The following is a 17,737-nucleotide window of genomic DNA, read 5'->3' on the forward strand; positions in this document are numbered from 1 at the left end:
GTTGAGGGAGGTGGAAGCAAAATAGCTGAAGTGCTGGGTTTGGGGAGAGCAAGGACAACACTCCCAATTTCAGAGGCTCTGGGAGATAAGGAGGGGAAAGGACCAAGGTTACACCAGAGGACGTGTGCAAGGGAGCCAACGCCAGGTGCTGAGAAGGATGCCGCCGATTACAGAATGAGGTTGAGGGAGTGCAAACCATGATAAGAAAAGCCCAAGGAGAGCTTGAAAAGAAGATTGCACAAGAGGTCAAGAAGATAATGAGAAACGCTTCCCGTACACAAGGAACGTCTGCTCAGGGAGGGCAGTGGCAGTGCCCCTTCTGAGACAGAGCAAAGGCAATTTATTGACAGACATAGTTTCTGAAAATTAAATGGATCTTTGCCTTGGTATATTCACAAAAGAAGGGCAGAGGACAGATCTCACAAAGACACAAATTTCCCAAGGGATGGAGAAGAAATATCATGGATGGCATGGAGGGTGGGTGAAAAAGAGAGAAAAAAACCCTCTTATTTTTGTAGTGTGGCTTCTGACCTTCCGGGGCTGGCAAACAGGGTCCAAATGGGACATCAAATGAGGAAACCAATCTCTTATCACTGGCCCTGCTGGCCCCAAAGCTGCCAACTGTTCGGTGCCCACATCAGTCCACAGGGACTTATTTTGTCACATTCTGTTCCTGGGTCTGAAGCAAACTGCTCCAAACAGGCTTCCTTGCCAAGTCAGGGTAGCAAGACAGCCATGTGTTTGAAGTTGCTATTAGTGTCTTCCTCAGCTGATTTCTATAAGGGATTGTTTTCCGGTAAAGGAGGAATAAGGGAAATACTTAAACAATAACTGCTCTGAGGGAGTGTGTCCAGGGAAATCATTATCTCTTATTGTGCCAATAAGTTTCAAGGCAACGAGCCAAGCTGTTCTCAAGCTGGAGCCTGAGCTACAGCTCTGAGGTCAAAACCTGCACCAAAAGGGAGTTCGTGTGAGATGCCCCCTGGAGATGCCCAAACTGTCAGAGGCATGTTTGAGACCAACTGTTTTCCTCATTGTGGGGATCAAGGTTTTAAATTCTGTACTTCCAGGAGAGAACAGATATTATCATAATGATGATAAAGGATAAGAACTGATATTACTGAGTCCTTGTTCTGTACCAGGCGTTGTGATAGACACCTTGTGTATGATCTCATTTAAAACTCAGTAAGCAACAATGAGAGAACAATGAAAGTATGATCATCTCCATTTACAGATGAGGAAACTAAGGGCAGGATCCACCTGGGTTTGCCATTTACAAAGCTTAGGTTTTGCCCATGCTGTGATGCCAAGACATCTACTCAGCCCAGCTAGTATTCCCATTTCCTGAGTATGTCTCATGTGCTCAGCAATGTTTTCAGGAAGAATGAGGCACACTCTCCCCTGCAACTTCTCTCAAGGAATTTATTGGGAAGACAAAACTAACTCAGAAGAAACAAGCATCATATTAGGTGCTGAACTGGCCAAACTGGAAATAAGTATAATTTCAGTAAGAGTGTTAGGGTGTGGTAATATTATTACAAATTGGAAAATCATCCACAGATTTTAGAAAGAAAAGAAATGGGATATAAGCCCACAGAACAATATAGTCTTAGAGTAATAAAGGATTTGGATATCTTGTGTAATTTTCCCTCTTTTACAGAGGAGGAAATGAAGGCTCAGGATGGTTAAGTCACATGGTTTTACTGGAAGAGAGTTGTCTCTACTGGTCTGTATTTCAGCATTTACTATGAACTCCCAAACTATCTCGTGACTCCCATCCTTCCTCCTTAAAGGTGGAGAATATGGGGACCAATAAAGGCCTTCCCTACCACTCTACACCAAGTCTCTGTGTATTATATGGGAGAAAGAAGGCCAGAGGGAGCACATGCCAGGGGAAAACATTTAAGATGCTAGCCTGTTGCCTGGCAGTGTTTTTAAAACAATGACAGTTGCAATTACACACCCCCCCCACACACATACACACACACACACACACACACACACACACACACACACAAGAGGTAGCTTTCTTTCCCTATCTCAACTTTCAGAAGTGTTGAGTGCATGTTGGGGATTGGGCACTCACAGGGGTTCTTGTCTGAATTTGCAGATTTTATTTCTAGTTAGAGTAAGGTATCTGGCTGGACTCGCCTGACTTTTCTTCTAGTTTTAGTTTTCTAATACTTAGAGGGGCTCTTCTCAGTTCTCCCATCCATGGATCGTGGGGGGCTTTGCTGACAGGAGAACCCTGTGGCTGTTAACATGGTTTGATTCGCATCTGATTCAGTCCCCAAATATCTTCCGGATTCAGAAATCATATGCAGGACATGTTGCCTTTGGAGATTCCTTCCCTGGGCTAAATTTGTCAACTCCCTGTTAAAAATGAAGACTCTTAGAGGGTAAGTGTTTGGGTGAAATAATTGATCAGAGCCTCTCCCAGGAAGCAAGAGATAAAGTACCTGCCTGGTGGAGCCTGGGAAGGGAGACGGGGAGGGAGGTGGGGAGGGAGGTGGTGACGGTGGCCTGGGGTTCCACACTCACAGAGGGCCATATTTGTACCTGATGTGGCCAGGTGCCAGCAGGGGGAAGGCAGGTGGGTCTGCTTGGCTCTTTTAAAAGCACCCATGTTGCTCCCCTGTGGAAGCCACTCTCCTGGTGGCCCCCTAAAAAGGCAGCTTCGCAGTTAGGATGAGGCCTCCAGGGCTGCACTAGGGAACCCAAGTGTCAGAAGGTTCTAAGGGAAATAGCGCTTGGAAAGCAGGATTCCACGGTGGCAAATGTCTGGTGGGTCGTGTGGGGATGACGTCAAAGGTCATCAGGCTATCGCTTCCTCGTGGAAACATAAACCTGGACAAAGGACAGACATATTTAGATTTTTAAGCAAGTTCCTGATTATAAAAGTAATTCCTGATCATCGTAGGAAAAAAAAAAACATAAAGGAAAAAATATTCTTATCCAAAATTTCACCAGACATAAATCACCAGTTACTACTTTTGTGATTTTCCATCTTTTTAATATGTGCATTTATATATGTATTATATTTTTATAGAATAGTCATACTATATAATTTTGTAACTTGCTTTCTAATTAATATTGTATTAAGCATATTTCACTAAATTTCTTCATTAATGTAAAATGGATTCATTCATATAATTTAAATATGTTTATCCACATATGACATAGATGTACTATTCATTTGACTATTTCTTGGTTGTTTAGCATTTAGGCTATTTTCATTTTTAGGTGTACAAATATTTGTCAACATTTATAATTTTTTTACACTAAATTAATGAATGTGGGATTACTAAAATAAATAATGTCAGTTTGTTAGTATATAGTAGAAAAATAAGAACACAGAGAAAAAATTGAAATGGAGGAGGAGAATTAAAATCATCCTTGATTCTACTATCCAAAGCAGGTCCATTCCTAACCTTGTCATGATCTGAGGCAGGAGTATAAGTAAAGGTCCATATACCACATATAAATATCTAGGAGTTCTAAATCCTGCAAACAAATTGTTAAATGAAATACTTTCTATTCTTACCTTTGTAACAATCTAGAAGTCCAGGTTCAAATGAAGAACTCAGACTCCTTGTAGGTCCTTGATAGAACGCAGTGGGATGCGGAGACCTGACCTCTGGCCTTGGCTACCTCCTTTCCCATTTCTGGTCTCCTAAGTCTTTGTCCTCATGCCCACCATGAGAGGTTTGTGTTGCATGTGTTGACACTCAGTCCCATGTACCAGCTTTGTCCACACCCCTGCAAACAGCCCCTTCTTGGCTACCTGTTGAGTCGGGGCGTGCAAACCAGCAACACGATCACCCTCACAAAGAGGTGGCTGGAAACAGGCTTGTGCATCCCTGGAAATGGTTTAACAGTGCGTTGAATTCCAGGGAATTCCAGGTGCTGGGGGCTAGAGTGTGCACTAGGAGGAAAATGGGCTAGGGCATCAGGTGGGTTTATTCCTTCGGCCTTGCAAAGTCCTTACCCTGTGGAGAGAAGCAGGTTGGAGCAGGGCCAGAATGAAGCCATCTATAGGTTGGTGCAAAAGTAATGGCAAAAACCCGCCATTACTTTTGCACCAACCTAATAAATTACAAGGATGGATCCATGTCTAGGGGTGATATAGATACAAAGAAAACCCAAAATAAAATTCGAGAGTATAACCTTCCAGATGCTTTTCTACCCTTTCCATGAGATTGCTATGTAGGTTATTTTATAATCTTCTGTAAAAACCGGCGATATTGTAAACATTTCTAAGCTGAGGAATATACATACATGAACTTTTTCAGTCAGATTTTGTAAAGTATCTTTGAGTATGGTTTTACATTCTCATCAGCCATACCTTGTCTTAAACCATGCCTTTGTTTACACTGAGCATTTTAATGTTGTTTCATTGTTCACATGATAAGCAAAAAATGGCATTTTACTGTGGAGTCACAGTGAGGTTGCACCTAGTTCCGTATGTTCCTGAGCCAGTTTGTTTTCTATTTCATGCACCAGCTCTTCACATCCTTTGTCTACTTATTGGAAGCCATTCCAAATGTGCTTTTGAAGGCCTGAAGAAAGGAGAAGTGATGGCAGACTAATGGTGGAAACTGATAAATGATGGATGAGGAGCTGAGGATGCCCCATCCCTGTTTGGTCAAGAACTATTGCTTTGCCTGAGAGCACTGAGACGTGAAAGAGTCCCCAGAGGGAAACCAGGGAAACGAGTCGTCTGTTCGCAAGAGCGAGGAGGAGATTTGGCGGAAACCTCAACCATCAGGGACACGAGATCTGCCTCCACAGAGGAAGCACAGGCAACTCGTTTCCTGACCCCTGGCCATCTTAGGGCTTCCTATATAATGATTCAGCCTTTCTCCCTCAGGAAAATATAATTTGGCTTGTGACCTTGAAGTTTATTCCTATCCTGGAAGGTGATTATAGTCTGGAACACACTCCCCAGGGCAGTAATTGTTTAAGGGGCTTCCCTCATCCTGGATGGCAGGAAAACAATACATTACATATGTCAGCTGACCACACATGTGAGCAGTTCAGGTAGGAAAACATCATTCTCTGAGGGTCAGTTTGCTCTGGTGGGACATACTTGTTTTCGCAAGGATTCAGCCAGTCAAGTCAATTGGAGTCAACTGCATTTGCTCGCAGGAACAATGAAGACCCTTTCCTGTTCTTGAGTCCATCTGCTGGATACGTAGACTCAAGTGACATCCAAATGTGTGAAACATTTCCTATTTCTGATAATTTTTTTGGGGGGGGTTGCCTATATGGGGTTACACCATAAATGCTTGTATAATATCTTATACTCATTGCATCATGTGTGAATCGAAGCCATGCTTCCCAACAATATTGCAAGCTTTTTGGGGGCTGGTCTTCTGTCTCTTTTATTCTTCCTCAGTTTTGTTGGTAGTGGGGCCAGAGGGAATACTTCTTTTCCACTTTATTTTCTTTTATGTGGAGGGAACAACATTTCGTAATGTTCTGGCCTCTCTGTCTCTTCTCTAGAGACTGGAATTCTTTTCTAGGAAAGCAAAAATAACCCATCTGCTTGGCAAACTTGAGATAAATTTCTTCTGTCTTCTTCCTGGGACCTAGCTGCCCCCATGAAGCACACGTTTTGCTCTGCTCACCCGTGCTGCAGTTTCTACCGTGTAGGCTCCACGTGTGTGTTTGCTGGGGAGGGGTGGATAAGGAGTAAACCTGAAACTGAAGAATTATCCAGCCCACTCCCTAGGACTTGCCAACTCACTCCGCAATGGAGTATTTCCTAACGTGTGCTTCTCCTAATGCTCTTATTCCATGAAATGACAATAGGTGTTATCCAGGAAAGAGGAGGGATCTTACGTAGTCATGTAAAGTTGGGAAGAGCTATGTCAAACAAAGTTAAACTTGGTACACACCATAGGACTTCTCAGAGCCTTGGGTGTGGTAATGTGCATTTTGCATCTTGTATTTAGCTCATGAAGCTCCTTGGTGAAGTTGCTCCCGTGACTAAAGCTTATAGTCCTCATTTCTGTCCTCAAGTCTTGGATGATTCTCAGAATACACTGCGAAAGGCAAGAATTTATACTTGGAGCCATCAAACTGAATCTCACTGAAATGGTGAAATGTCATCACTATTATGAGGTATGAAATAGGTGGGAGGGAAGGTGTCCAATAGCATTTATAGTACAGCCTCCTTCCTGGAGAAACCTTAGCAACAGAGGAGCTGAGAGATGAGGTAGTAAGCCTGTGATGAATTTGTGCAGAAGCCAGATGGATAGACCAGGCCACAGTCAGATACAGAGGAGGAAGGAAGACACAGCTTCTGTCCTTAAGGTGCTCTCAGCTGAGTGAGAAAATCCCTAGGTCAGCAGCTCTCAGATGTGGCCCGTCAGCCAGAAGCATCAGCAGAACTGGGAGCTTGTTGGAAATCCAGATTCTTAGGCCCCACCCCAGACCTACTGACTCTGAATCTCTGGGAGGTGGAGCCCAGCAATGTGTGTTTAACAAGCCTTTCAAGGAATTCTGATGCACACTCAGGCTTGAGAACCACTTGTGCTACATAATCTCCAAGTCTGAAGGGTTCAATTAGAATCCCTGCATCATACCTTTCTATGATTAATTACTCAGGTCACAATTTACTTTCAACATGAATTTTGTGAATTAAAGGACTTTAGAAATTTTGAGACCTTATGACATAGGGGTAAGAGCCGAGGGCCTGAAATAGAAGGCCCAAGTATAGCCTCAATGGCTGGGGGTCCTTCAACAATTCATTTCAGTTTCCTCTTCAGTAGAGAGATTAATGGCTACCCTCCATGGTTTATGAGATTACCTAAAAGGTAGTTGAGAAAATGTATGTAAAGTTGCTGCAAAAACTGTCAAGTGTCTCGTGTAGAGATAGATTTTGAGTCAATACTGTTTGAATCTTATTTTGGCAAAATGTAGTCCATTTCTCTCCAATTAATTATAGTCTCAGTATAAATCCAAAGTTCTTTTGGATTCATGCGGAGCTTTTACTCTGAGACTTCATATTAAAATAACCACTTGGGTTTTATTTTTTTTATTTTTTATTTTTTTTTCTTTTTATTATTATACTTTAGGTTTTAGGGTACATGTGCACAATGTGCAGGTTTGTTACATATGTATCCATGTGCCGTGTTGATTTCCTGCACCCATTAACTCATCATTTAGCATTAGGTATATCTCCTAATGCTGTCCCTCCCCGCTCCCCCAACCCCACAACAGTCCCCGGAGTATGATGTTCCCCTTCCTGTGTCCATGAGTTCTCATTGTTCAATTCCCACCTATGAGTGAGAACATGTGGTGTTTGGTTTTTTGTCCTTGCGATAGTTTACTGAGAATGATGTTTTCCAATTTCATCCATGTCCCTACAAAGGACATGAACCCATCATTTTTTATGGCTGCATAGTATTCCATGGTATATATGTGCCACATTTTCTTAATCCAGTCTATCGTTGTTGGACATTTGGGTTGGTTCCAACTCTTTGCTATTGTGAATAGTGCCGCAATAAACATACGTGTGCATGTGTCTTTATAGCAGCATGATTTATAGTCCTTTGGGTATATACCCAGTAATGGGATGGCTGGGTCAAATGGTATTTCTAGTTCTAGATCCCTGAGGAATTGCCACACTGACTTCCACAATGGTTGAACTAGTTTACAGTCCCACCAACAGTGTAAAAGTGTTCCTATTTCTGCACATCCTCTCTAGCACCTGTTGTTTCCTGATTTTTTAATGATGGCCATTCTAACTGGTGTGAGATGGTATCTCACTGTGGTTTTGATTTGCATTTCTCTGATGGCCAGTGATGATGAGCATTTCTTCATGTATTTTTTGGCTGCATAAATGTCTTCTTTTGAGAAGTGTCTGTTCATGTTCTTTGCCCACTTTTTGATGGGGTTGTTTGTTCTTTTCTTGTAAATTTGTTTGAGTTCATTGTAGATTCTGGATATTAGCCCTTTGTCAGATGAGTAGGTTGCAAAAATTTTCTCCCATTCTGTAGGTTGCCTGTTCACTCTGATGGTAGTTTCTTTTGCTGTGCAGAAGCTCTTTAGTTTAATTAGATCCCATTTGTCAATTTTGGCTTTTGTTGACATTGCTTTTGGTGTTTTAGACATGAAGTCCTTGCCCATGCCTATGTCCTGAATGGTATTGCCTAGGTTTTCTTGTAGGATTTTAATGGTTTTAGTGGGGGCTCCTTTCTTTCTAACGTAATCATGGAGTACATTTGCCTCGGCAAGAGAAGGTGTACATATCTTTATCAACTTGCTCTTCCTGTAACCTTTACCTTCTCCTTCAGAGGATAAAAAGAAAATGTATTTTCTGCTTTTTTATACCATTTTCCAAAAAAAGCCCAGTGTGATGAGAATTGAGGAAATCAACACTTCTTTCCCTTGGGATGGTGGCTCTCATCGCTTTTATGTCTGCGGGCATTGCATTGATTGCCCATGTCATCAGCAGCTGTAACTGACTCTTTCCCAACTCCCTCTCCCAAACCACCCAAGAAAGCATTTGCTGGGTAGAATTCATTAAGATGTCAGCACATTTTCACTGGACCCTTATTATGAATGAAGGAAATGAACAAAGTTGGCCTTGTGAGTTAGAGGAATCGGTGGCCCCTGGGTGGAATAACTTTTGAGATAATTTTCTCTGTCCCAAAATTGCACCCGCATCTCTTGTGCCGGGCTCTCCACCAACAGATCACTCCTCCTATAGGTTGATCTTTGTCGTTTCTGCTATCCACTATGAAAAGAAAGCACCAGTCACGATCTACCTCCTCATGTGGATTAGATTTGGACTAGAGTCAGGTTTCCTGCAACAGTGTGCAAGCTCTAGTTAACACTTAAGACACATTGAGGCAAAATATTAAAAAAACTTTTTAAGGCCCAGAAAGGGACTGTGGTGGACATCAGACTCTAGCCTCTTGTCTACTTTATGAAACACTATCACTGGCCTTAGAACTGATACCATAATTGGCAGTGTCCAGTCTTGCAGTGAAAATGTATCTATTATCCTCTCCTTTCTTAAGATTCTTTAATGGTGAACTTAAAGGCAGAGGACCTCTACTTGCAAACAAAGGCTTGAAGAGTAACTATGAGCTTTTTGCACATGACCACAGCGCTTCAGTGTCCCTGTGCTAAAGTCACATAGTCTGGGCAAAGCAGGGCAAAGGGCAAGTAGGCTGGGCCCAGACAGGAGACTGCCACCTCAATTGCCCAGGTGGGACTATTCTTACGTGTACCAGGAAAACTACCCTAAGGCTAGTGCATCTGGTTCGCTCATTTAAGTTCACTGTGCTCCATAAGCCTTCATGTTTCACCAGATGACAACAGGCATTTTTCACAGCTGCAAGGAATAAATGTCCAAGACAGCAGAGCATGGGCTTTTACTGCGGCTGGGTGGAGGAAAGATCTTGCCCTCTGATGTGAAAGACAACCAGTGAGGTTCTGTTTGATCCTCATTATTTCTGGACGTGTGTCTGTCACCAGCCAAGTTCACCAAGTCACAAAGCCATTGACTGAGTACAGCCACTTTTATCCACTGCTACAGTAGTAGCTGAAGATCCTGCCTCCCAGAGAGGTGAAGTGGCTCACCCAAAGTCACACAGCAAAATAACAACAGTCCTAGAGGTAACATCTAGTCCTTGGGATCCCCATTCTAGTTTCTCTAGGAATTACATGGATGTGAGGAGACCTAGACCAGGAAAGGTGCCCCCAGGGCAAGAAGTTTTGAGAGTCCTGTGCACCACTACAGCTTCTACAGAGGGTGAATCCAGATGACCAATAACCCAGCTTAAGGGAACAAGTTAATAGCCCACTCCTAATTCTGAGAGCCACATCTTCGATAGCAGTGCCTGACTCTGTTGCAAAGCACCTTTACTGTTTTTGCTCAAAACCAGAACTCTGAGGGTCTCTTTGGCAGTAGAAATTAACATTCCCCTCTACCATCTTATCTGATGTTTTGTATATCTTGTTCCAGTCGGTCTGCCTCATCTCAGCATTATTCCCAATTCCCAAACTCCTGGAGGGCAGAAATCACTTCTTTATTTCTTGGTTTCCTATGTCCTTGTCCTTGTGCCTTGCTCTTAGCAGCTGTTTCCTTTTGAATGATGGCAATGGGAGACAGCTGGTCAGTTTGGAAGATGTGTCACACACTGCCCTAGAAGTTTGCCATGGCAGAACCTGAGTCAGGGCAAGACTGGGCTCTTTCAGCCTGTGGAAGAGGAGCTTGCAAACCTTCAGGATTGTGATCCACAGGAGGAGATGCATTTTATTTTATTTTTTACTTATTTATTTTATTTTAATTAATTGAGACAGAGGTCTTATGATTTTGCCCAGGCTGGTCTTGATCTCCTGGCGTCAAAAGATCCTCCTGCGTCGACCTCCCAAAGTGTTGGGATTACAGGCATAAGTCACCATGACCAGCTGGAAATAGATTTTATATCATTGTGTGTGTGTCCCCAAAACCTAATGACACCATACTATTCCTATGTGTGACGTGCTGGCACTTCTATTCCATTCTATTTTGTTAAAACAATGGCTATTTGTGACCTGGTAAATTGATTTTACATTCTGTTGACAGGTCACAGCCACACAATTTGAGAAACACTGCCACAGAGAACACACCTTCAGCTCCCCCGATGGGGTATGGGGAAGTGTGTGAGGCTGTCAAGGGGAGAGGCTGCAGTTTTAGACAGCCCAGGCGGGCTGCTTCAGGGGCTCCGGAGCCAGCAGCACACGGAAGGAACAGTACAGGGGCTTTTGCATTGGCCAATGTCCTTGTTATGTGGATAAACAGAAGACACCAGCCTTCAGTGCCTGCAATCTGCTACCTTTCAAGAGCTTTCCAACTCAGCCTGAGAGAGGAAGGAAGGAAAGCTTGAGGAGAAAGAAGACTGCCACCTCCTCTGCCCGACATGCCTTCAGCACTGCAGGCTGGTTGTGGCTGAGGCTTTCTTTCACCATCAGGAAGCCTGTTAAGAGCAAGACATCTTGCAGAAGGGCCAGGTTGGAGGATGAATGATTTGGTGGCGCTTGGCCCCCAGGCAGCCCTCCTCCCTAGCTGGTGCCTCCCTCCATCACCGTGTGTTCCACAGAACGCACCATCTGGGGGCCTTGCTGCAGGAGGTGGCTGGGACTTTGCAAGCCAGCTGAGCTGCTGCTAAGACAGAATGTGTCCCTGTGAGAATGTACACTGAGTCCAGGGGGAGGCATCCAGCCTGCTTCCCTTTGAGAAGGCTCTGCCAGTCTCCATGGGGACTTGAGAGACCAATTCCCTACAAGGGGTGGCTGGCAGAGGTTGGGGGAAAGCATGCCACCTTAGTGACTGTTCTGGGGGAGGGGTAGGTAGGGAAAATGATTTCTAAAAGGAAGGCCAGCCAGTTGACTAACTTTAGTTCTCCACCCAAAGTGGGCAAAGCCCCTCATGGGGCAACTGCTTGAATGAATCCTTTTGTACTGTGTGTCCCTTCTCCTCCCTCACAGCAATAGGCTGGAGTTTGGGAAAGGGCATGATTGGGAAGGCGGTGTAAGCAAAGTGCAAGGCATGGCCTCAGCTTCTAAGGAGCTTACAGTCAAATCAGAAAAAGGATATTAAAAGCAGGAAGCTATTAGTGCACAGTACATGAGAGAATGTAAGCAAATGCTGCGCTAAGTGGGGCAGAATGTAAATGCTGCAGATCAGGAAGGGGAGGTCTGTGGGGGCTGAGCCGGTCAGGCGCCTCTTGCAGAGGCATTGGTGGGAAGAAGGAAGGCCATCTAAGGGCAGGGCAGGGCAGGGCAGCAGGAGCCTGGAGCTGGAGCCCAGAGGATGAGAAGACCACTGCGCTGGGCACTGCCGATGCATGGCAGGGAGTAAGGAAGTGTTGGGCTGGAGGTCGAAGCAGTTGCTGGAGACCCCTGATGCCCAGCTGATAAATGTCCTTAAGGAATTTAAAATCCAGAGCCTAGCTGAGCATGGTGGTACATTCTTGTAATCCTAGCTACTAGGAAGGCTAAGGTAGGAGGATCGCTTGAGCCCAGGAGTTGAGGCCCACCTGGCAACATAGTGAGACCCTGTCTCTAAAAAATAATAAAATCCAGAGGCTTAATAGCTAGGTAACATAGTGGCATATATGGCACACACAACAGGTATACATAGTATAGCATGAGGTGGGCACCCAGGGTGGGCAGGGGATACCTGTGGCAGGAAAACTACTGTAAGAAATCTGATGGGCTTGGGATAAACTTCCAGAGGCTGAGGGCATTGAGAGCCCCTGACCCAGAAGGGCAGATCTGTGAGCAGCAGCAGGGCGTGATAAAGGGACCATGGGTTCTGGAGGCACAAAGGCCTGCATTCATATCTCTGCTCTGCCAGTTTTGAGCTGTGGGATGTTGTTAACCTCTGTGGACCTCAGTGTCTTCATTGGTAAGAAGGGACACAGCACAATAACTCATGTGAGTCACCTATCACATGTCAATATGACAGGTCTGAGACGTTCTTAGGATAACTTTTGTTATTTTACTACTGCATTTCTGTTTCTTTAGCCTGGCCCCTATCTCCAAAGACAAAATTACAGGCCGCTGTAAAGTTCATTCTTTCTGGGAGTCATCCAGGGCTATGTCACATGGGATCACTATGTGGTGGCTACTTGGCATAATTTCCCTTCTGTACTGGCAGGTGGGGGGTGTCACCACATCTGATGACAACCATATTCTGCCAGGTCCCACTGCCAGGCACCAGAAATGGGCCCCACTAAAGTCAATTGTGTTTGCTTTAGCCAAATGTATGTAACTGACACCAGGGATAGGAGAGGCCAAGTGAGGCATTGACCTGCATGTGGAGATGAAAGGAGGGACATCACCCTGGCCTTATTCTGTTAATTTGAAATGTACTGAGGGCCTTCTCCAGCTTAGAACTGTGCTACCTATGTGCTGCTGTATTGGAGACACAAGCCATTTATTTACCCATCAGATAGTTAAATATTGGAAGCTTATTATGAGTGGGTTATGAAAGCATAAATGCTTTAGATAATCCATGAAAGGAGGATTTTATTTTTAAGGGGAATGTTGAGTAGAAAACACACATGCTCTTGTGAGAGATGAAAGTATGTCCCTACTGACTCCCTTACCCATAGGCATTGTTGGTACCCGCTCTGTCCTCACCTCTGAGGGACCTGTTGAGTGGCTGTTGATTAGTGCTGACCACTTGGTTCATGAGAACAAAGACGTTTCACTATCCTAAAACCTAGGATGGAAGGAAAGAGATGCTCTAAAGAATGAGATTTTTCTTATTGCTCTAGCTCTATGTCTCCATCAAAGAGGTTTAGACAGAGGGGTCTTCTCAGAATGAAAAATGTGAGAGGGGCTGGAAATTAGGGAATTGCTATCTGCACCTTGTTTCTTTGGGGAATTGGTTCTTCCTTGTGATTTATTTTTCCACTTTGATATATTTCATTCATTCATCCCACAATTCATTTATGGCATTTCATCAACATGCCACTGTGAAAAACTGGGCCAACTTAATTTTTTTTCCTTTAGCACTTAAAAAATTTCCCCGAGTTGTTACATTAGGTTATTTTTCCTTCCAAAAAGTGTTTCTTTATTTGAAATGGATTATAAAAAACAATAAACTGGAGGATAGGAAAAAAAACGAACTCTACAATGATCCCAGTGTAACTTACATTTAGTTAGCAGCATGAATAATATCCAAACAATGTGTCCGATCATACCCACAACTCCTTTGAGAACACTGAATGAGATCACGTGCATAAAAGCACTTTGGCAAGTATGGAATGCTCAGGAGGGGATTTTCAGGGAGAAAAATGGGAAGCTCTCAGGCTCAGGGGTCAGACACCTGGGTTGAAATCCTGACTTCATTACTTACTGACCCTGTGACTTTTAGGAAGTTATATATTCCTATAAGTTGGGGGTTATGCATGTAGAGAGGTGTTTAGGATACTGTGGGTGCAGTGAATGGTAACCATTATTATGCAAAGGCAAGGCATTACTATAATCACTAGAATGATTATTATTATTTTTATTCAGCCTTGGAATGAGTCATGTGGCCTTTCTGCAACCTTCTTAATGATGTTTCATTTGGGTTAATATCAGAATGAGATGGTATTCCAGGACTACTGATGTTAGTGGGTGGTAAGGTCAAGGAGTGCAAAGTGTCAGCAGGCAGTTCTTCAAGGTTAAACCTTGGCAGGGGAAAATGCCTGAAGTGGCTAAAATTTAATTTTTCTATAATTGAAAACCCTTATGGTGAGTTGACTTTAGTTCATAAAGTTTGTGTCACTTGCTATATACTAGGTTGGAGGGATACAAAAAATAAACCTCAAGATGTACCTGACCAGAGGAGGTAGATGTGTAATCACAGAATAATGTGGGGAGTGCAGTGATCGCAAGACACACGTGGCTTATGAGTAGAAGACAGCAAGGACATATAAATCCACAATAGTATATTCTTGGTCACTAGTCACAGAAAGCTTGAGTAAACATGGCTTAAACCATAAAGAGATGTATTATCTTCCATAGAAAGAAGCTCTAATTTAGCAAAGCCCAGAGTTGATTAGTGACTCAACAAAGACCCAGGTTCTTTTTATCTTCACTCTGCCATCCTCACTCAGAATGTTATCTAGATCTTCTCATGATCACAAGACAGCTGCAGTAGCTCCAGGGATCACATAACAACAGACTAACATTCCAAGGACAGATAAAGGCCTGTATCTCTTATGTGCATCTCTTTTTAAGAGTGAAGAAAACTTTCCTAGAAATACCTACTCTACACAGCAGACTTCTCCTAACATTTCAGAACCAGGTTACCTGGCTGCTTATAAAAAATAAGAGCAAAGGCGAGGAAACAACAGGTGCTGGAGAGGATGTGGAAAATAGGAACACTTTTACACTGTTGGTGGGACTGTAAACTAGTTCAACCATTGTGGGAGTCAGTGTGGCGATTCCTCAGGGATCTAGAACTAGAAATACCATTTGACCCAGCCATCCCATTACTGAGTGTATACTCAAAGGATTATAAAACATGCTGCTATAAAGACACATGCACACGTATGTTTATTGTGGCACTATTCACAATAGCAAAGACTTGGAACCAACCCAAATGTCCAACAATGATAGACTGGATTAAGAAAATGTGGCACATATACACCATGGAATACTATGCAGCCATAAAAAATGATGAGCTCATGTCCTTTGTAGGGACATGGATGAAGCCAGAAACCATCATTCTCAGCAAACTATCGCAAGGACAAAAAACCAAACACCACATGTTCTCACTCATAGGTGGGAATTGAACAATGAGAACACATGGACACAGGAAGGGGAACATCACACTCCAGGGACTGTTGTGGGGTGGGGGGAGGGGGGAGGGATAGCATTAGGAGATATACGTAATGTTAAATGACAAGTTAATGGGTGCAGCACACCAACATGGCATAGGTATACATATGTAACAAACCTGCACGTTGTGCACATGTGCCCCAAAACTTAATGTATAACAATAATAAAATTTAAAAAAAAGCAAAGGGAAAGACAACACCAGGGATTGCATTTACATCTCTTAAAATCCATGCATGCCACTGGGGGCAAGAGGAGACCTTAAAATAAAACTGGAGCCTTGCGAGCACTAAAGAGAATAAATGTGGGCTTTTAGATAGGTAGCCAAAAGAGTCTGCAACAGCATCTCACTATTTCAGCCTTGGAGAGAGTGGGGATTAGGAAGGTCTCAGGAGGAGGTAATGCCTGAGGTGAGACTAAAGCTTGCTACTCAAGGTATGGCCTATAGACCAATAACAACAGCATCACCTTGGAGCTTGCTAGGAGTGCATATTTTAGATCTGTCCCAGACCTATTGACCTAGCATCTGCTTTTTTGCAAAATATCCAGGTGAACCATATATGCATTGACATTTGAAAAAATGATATAAAGCATGAATAGAAGGCAACCAGGTAAAAGAATCTGAAAAATAGAATGGAGGTAGGAAATAGAAGACAGAACTACATGAATAGAGGTAGTAGAGGGAAAAGTAATATAGTACTTGGAGTTAACCACAATGAGCTTAGGGTCATTAATTTTTAGATGTAGTTTCCAATTTTTTAAATATTCAGAAAATTTAATCCATCTAATATTACCAATACAAGTGTAGCCCTAAGTAAGTAGAAGAACTAACATTGACTGCCTACTGTGTTCCAGTCACTATCCTGATGTTCTGTTAGGTTGTCATCTATAGTGCTGTATAGGTTGTTCCATTTGTGTATGGCTGCTTAACGAACTACTTTAAAACTCTGTATGTTAAAACGACCACCACTTTATTATATTTCCCCGATATTATGGGTCAGAAATTTGGGCAGGGCTCTGCTGGGCGTTTCTTCAGCTTCACATTGGGGTCACTCAGTGTTATCCAGCTGGTAGATGGGCTGGTTTCTGGGGTCCAAAGTGGCTTGACTCACGTACCTTGGTACCTTGGTGGAGGGGCTGGAAGCCTGTGTTCAGTTGTGCCCCACTTCTCTTGTGGTCTCACTGCCTCTCCATGTGGCATGTGGCTTCTTTAATGAGGAAATCAAACTTCTTGGCTCATGGCTCCAAGAGACTAAGATAGAAACTTCTAGTTCTCTTCAAGGGTAGGCCCAGAAGTAGCAAATTTCACTGCTGCCCCACTCTACTAGCCAAAGTTGTAGCAGGCCAGCCCAGAATTAAGAGGAGGAGAGAATAAAATCCCACCTCTCAATGGAAGGAATGTCAATGAATTTGGAGCCATCTCAATTCACCACAGACACTAGTTAATTTATTCCCTCAATAACCCTGACATAGTTGTTACATTTTTAGTTTGTGTGTAAAGAAATGGAGACACAGTATGGTTAAGTAATTTCCCCAAGGTCAGTGCTTAGTAAGGGAAAAAGTCAAGGTTGGAATCCAGCTTGTTTGACTCCACCATACCTAACCACTGTACCATTACTGCCTCTCCCCAGGGAGGCCGTACTTACTAAAGAATTAGTTAGAGTATATTTCTATAGTTTAGTTAGAGTATATTTCTATAGCCTCTTCATAGCCTCCCATTGGCTAACTCATTGTCCACAACACATGTGTTGAATAGCACACTTACACTCTTAATACCCTGGTTTTGGCCTCGCATTTTTAAAGAGCTTTTGATCTCTTCTTTCTGTGTCCAGTAAGTAACCCTAGCCCAGGTGCAGAGGATCCAGCAGCAGATTAAATGCATTTTAAATAATGAGAAGACACAACCCTGCCTTCTCTGCCCCCACTATGCTCCTGGATTGTTGAAGGATTATTTACTGCGTTTGCCTTGACTTGAGCTATTTAATTTTTCCAAAACAGATGCAGCCGATTGATTAATGGCATTCCCCACTAAAAGTCAGAAATGTCAGAAAGACGCGTAGAAGCCAGTGTCATTCTGGACTAGAACAATAGATACGGCTGAGAAACAGGGACCCATGCCAAGTATTCTTGAGGCTAGGAGGGCATGTGCCACTCTTCTGCTAAGAGACAGATATATATAAGGGCAAGGAAAGCAGAAGTTTGTGGGTGGGAGTTGGTTTGGGGATGGCTAGGCATGTGCTAATAGGATGGATCACATGACGCCTAAGTCACCTCAAAAGAAGCTTAGTTGGTGAAGGTGAATTAAAGTGCTCGGAATTAAGGACATTTCTTCAAATATTCCCTGATGTGTAAAAATAGGCTGAAGGAACTAACATGTGTGATGAAGAGAGAATTGTGAGGT

The sequence above is a fragment of the Symphalangus syndactylus genome, chromosome 19, assembly GCF_028878055.3.
Source record: "Symphalangus syndactylus isolate Jambi chromosome 19, NHGRI_mSymSyn1-v2.1_pri, whole genome shotgun sequence".
NCBI classification, from domain to species: domain Eukaryota; kingdom Metazoa; phylum Chordata; class Mammalia; order Primates; family Hylobatidae; genus Symphalangus; species Symphalangus syndactylus.